This window comes from Hylobates moloch, unplaced genomic scaffold (genome assembly GCF_009828535.3).
Source record: "Hylobates moloch isolate HMO894 unplaced genomic scaffold, HMol_V3 SCAFFOLD_10, whole genome shotgun sequence".
In the NCBI taxonomy this organism is placed as follows: Eukaryota; Metazoa; Chordata; class Mammalia; order Primates; family Hylobatidae; genus Hylobates; species Hylobates moloch.
The window spans coordinates 68586947-68591272 of NW_026652285.1; the positions used below are offsets into that span (position 1 = coordinate 68586947).

The following is a 4326-nucleotide window of genomic DNA, read 5'->3' on the forward strand; positions in this document are numbered from 1 at the left end:
CCTTGATCTGGCTCCAGCTTCACCACGAAAACCCTGTCCCGGGAGTTCTCAGTTGCAACTTTAAACATGACTTATTTGGGAAGCCTTTGATCCCCCCTCGGATATGTTCCCATTGCAACCTTCTGTAAAACCCATCAGACTTGCAATGAATTTTCTGTTGTCTGTCTTCTCCATAAAATGGGAAGCCCCATGAAAGCTAGGGTAGGTCCTGTCCTCTTAGAGACATGGTGGTGTATTGGGATTAAATTAGATAATAAGGGAGGCCTAGCATGGTAGGTAAATCATTAAGGTTGTGGTAATGCTGAGATGCAGACCCAAGTCGAGCTGTTAATTACCAGACTTCCATATGCATGGTCAGTGCTAAGAGATATCTATTTTTTTTAATTTGTTTAGGGAGGAGTGATGGTAATTGATGCATGGTGATTGATCTATAATGTCAGGCTACATCTACTGCCACATCTACAGAGACAGCGATAGAGCCAACCTGTACCCTTCACGCTTGGGTGTCAGGTGTCCTGGGTGGAGCAGTGAGGGAGAGGAGGACGTGCTCAAATTCCCACAAACAACCAACAGAAGTTTCACCATTAAGAAAAGTGGGCTATGATTATCTGCAAATCACTCTTCTAAAAGATCAAAATGGAGTAGGCTGTCACCCTAGTACTTCCATTTTGCCCTCATACTACTGCCTTGTCAATGTACTTGCTCAAAATGGGCCACTGGTATCGGGAACAAACCCCATCACAAAGTAGTTTATGTGAATAAGCATAGGAATCCCTGGGGATTGTGTTAAAATGCAGATTATGATGTAGAAGCTCTGCAGTGGGCCTTGGGCTCTGCACACACAGTTTGGGGTTGAGTGTGGGGTTTCCAGGGTTAGCCAGCTTGTGATGCAGTGGGAGGGACTGAGACCCCAGAAGGCAACGAAATCCCGGAAATAGGGCTTATTTCATCTATAAAACATTTCTCCACTTCCTATCTCCAGGTCTTCACAACTGTGGGGTCAGCCACTCTCACCTCAGCCAGGACTGGTAAAAATAGGCTCACATCCTGCTCAGCTTTGATCCAGTCTCCACGCCTCCTGAGATCAAAATGATGTTTCCAAACTTTATTAGCTTTCCATAGCCTTCCAGACTCTCCTGTTGTTGATTTTTACAAAGAAAATAAGCAAACAACTGGAAGAAAGGGAGCTGGTTTACATGGATAATTCTCTTCTGTTAGCTTTAAAATTGTGGTGGAATTTCTGCTTTAGCTCAAAATACCTGCTGATCTTATTCTCCAATTTCAGTGCTGGAAGCAGACCCTCTGCCATGCAATCCCCATGCATTTGGTGAACGTGTAGAATTGTAGGCCAAGATGTTTGTGTTTATGTCCCAAACCCAGAATAAATAAATAGCTACATGGTATTGAAATCACCTGTCAAAATACCCATTGCAGCTCTGGGCACAAAGAGAAGTCTCTTGGTGTGATTGGCTTACTTGCTTGAAGAATTCAAAGGCTGTTTATCTCATTTAGTTTTTTTTTTTTTTTTAAAGACCTATAATTACTGCATTTTGACCCCAAGGCAGCCAATTACTTCACAAAAGCCCGCTCCAGGAAACCAGACATTAGCCTGCCTAATTAGGCTGACATCACTCACAAACTGCTCTCATCACAATGCAGATGGACCCAGCCCCAGAAGGTCCTGCCCGTCAGAGGTGACTGCGGGTGGCATTGCGTTGTGTGTTGTGTTTTGTTTTTTACTACTTACTTTTATGTGTTCCTTGAAGCCCAATCCCTCTCCCAGAGTCGGACTCTCATCAAAAAGAAGGGGCTCTGGGACAAACGGGTCTCCTTTATTGCGGGAGAAGGAGGAAGCTGGAAAAAAGAAATAAGAAAGGAAAGCAGCCAAGGTTGTAAATTCTTTCTAACATAGGAAATCATTCTTTGCCCTTTAGGAAAAGGGTTTGTTGTTTCAGCCGCTCAGGCCCATTTCCTCACCCCTTTTGTCGTTGCACATCTTGGGGGTTAACTTCTGTTTGGATTCTGTGAGGCTGAGCAAATTAAGGGCGGTGGGGGGGAATGTCCCAAGCATGTAGAATTCCTTCCCTCTAAAGAATCAGATGCCTCCCGAAGGGGTCCTGTCAGGTGGGTTACAAAGTCATCAGACCCCTTCTACCCACAGAGAAGTGGATAGAAAGATGGCACGTGGGGTCTGAATAGGAAGATGGCGTGTGGGGTCTGAATAGGAAGATGGCGTGTGGGGTCTGGGTAGGAAGACGGCACATGGGTCTGGGTTAGAAGATGGCATGTGGAGTCTGGGCTGGAAGATGGTGCATGAGGTCTGGCTGCTTAGCATTCAGCCAAGCCCGAGATCACCAGCCTGGAGGTCAAAATCTCCCTTGATCTTTAAGTCCAGGATGTTCCAGCAATTGAAACAACGGTCTACACATAGAGAGGTTTTCCAGGCAGAAGGGGAATGGGTGGTTCTCTTCCAGGAGGGCAGACTGGAAGGATTCCCTTAACAACACACCACAGGATGCCTTGAAAGACCAAATGATGGTGATTTGGTCTGGGTGGGTCTCAGAAAGCAGGATGTGGCCCCAGTCAGCTCAAGTCGGCTTTCCATAGGGGTCCAAATGGCCTAGGCAGTCAACTCTTTGAACTCAGACCCTACTGGTGTTAAAAAATTATTCTCACACTTGGTAAAATATAAGGAAGATTTGATTCAGGATGATTTCCATAGATGTCAAGACTATCAAATGGGGGAAAGAGATGGGGCTCAACTCCAAAGGCAAGGAAGAGAGCTGGGGATTTACAGCTGATGAGCAGAGTGAGAGGTCAGTGGGTGGAAAAGTACTAAGAGAATTGTTGCTCTGCTGACTTAACAGGATTCTTGCTGAAGGCAGGCAAGGGCAATCAGATTCCAAAGGTAGGGGATGAGGAATTTGAGCAGTTATCAAATTCCTTAAGAATGATCAGGCATCGAGGGTGGTAGAATTCTCACCAAACTGACTTAGCAGGATCATTGCAACAACTGGGCAAGGCAGGTTGAAGGCAGGACTCAAGGATGAGGCCTCACTGAGAAGAGGGATCAGGGAGCCCAACTAAAGTATGGTCAAGGAGAGAGCCTATGTCAGTGGAAATTTGCAAAGCAAAAGGCACAGGAAGCACCTGGACCCTTTGCTTCATGGTTTTAAAACAAGGACCAGAAACAGAATGAAGCAGCCCTGACCCGGGAGGGGTGGGTGTCTTTGGTGTGCATGTGGCTGGGCAGGGGTGCTGCTGGCCTCAGGATGGCTCAGTGGCTCTGGCACCCTGGCCCACTAGAACACAGTGGAAGACATAACACAGCAGGGGAGGCACAGGCCTGTGGGCTCCCGAGGCCAACTCTCTCTCTCTCTCTCTCTCTCTCTGGCCCCCTACAGATGAAAAAGTCAAGACAGACCAGGCACAGTGGCTCCTGTGTGTAATTCCAGAGCTTTGGGAGGCCAAGGCAGGCAGAGATCACTTGAGCCCAGGAGTTCGAGACCAGCCTGGGCAACATGGCGAAATCCCATCTCTACAAAAAATACAAAAATTAGCTACTCGGGAGGCTAAGGTGAGAGGATCACTTGAACCTGGGAGGCAGAGGTTGCAATGAGCCACGATTGTGCCACTACACTCCAGCCTGGGTGATACAGTGAGACTTTGTCTGAAAAAAAAAAGAGAGAGTCAAGACAGTCTGTGAGGAACCTCAAAGCACTCAAAGCAGCCAACAGCATTTGTTGCTGAACCAGCCGTGAAAAGACGGAAAAGCTTACTCAGCTCTACCTTGTATGGCAGTTTGAGAATCCCAGAGGCAAGTTCCCAGAGATGTACAGAAAAAGCCAACAGCAATGCTGCCTATGCATTCTTGCTCAATGGTGTCTTAGAGGGATGAATAACTATAAAATGGTGATTCCAATACTTTGAAGGACCATCTTAAAGGCAAACTACCTAATAAAATTCATGTTGCATTGTTTGGCCTTTCAGCAGATCGCAGTCTTTCTCACCGAGCTAACCATTTTCTCAGGGTGAGTTGGCTGAGCCCGGCAGGGCTTACAAACGTGCGTGTGTATGGTGTCTGTGTGCGTGTATGCATGTGTGTGTGTGTGTGTGTGTGCGTAACAGACAGAATTTTTTAAAAGAGGTAACTGTGACTCTAGAAGTAGAAAATGGACTTGTGCCAAATATTTTTATTTAATTAATTTGAGAACAAGGAATATGTTAGAACTGGTTCAAAGGAGAAACCAAAGAACAGAGACGTACATAAATCACAGATACAAGTAGCTCCTTCCACAGTGCAGGAGGGAAATCCAGTTATCATTT

The 4326-nt window shown here is 46.3% G+C and overlaps 1 long non-coding RNA gene across 1 annotated transcript; it reads left to right on the forward strand.

Moving 5' to 3' along the window:
- The first annotated feature begins 1733 nt into the window (after window positions 1-1733).
- LOC131384340 (uncharacterized) lies at window positions 1734-3979 on the forward strand. The gene is made up of 2 exons (XR_009215085.1): window positions 1734-1889; window positions 3405-3979. It is a non-coding gene; the product is annotated as an uncharacterized LOC131384340 (long non-coding RNA).
- The last annotated feature ends 347 nt before the right edge of the window (window positions 3980-4326 follow it).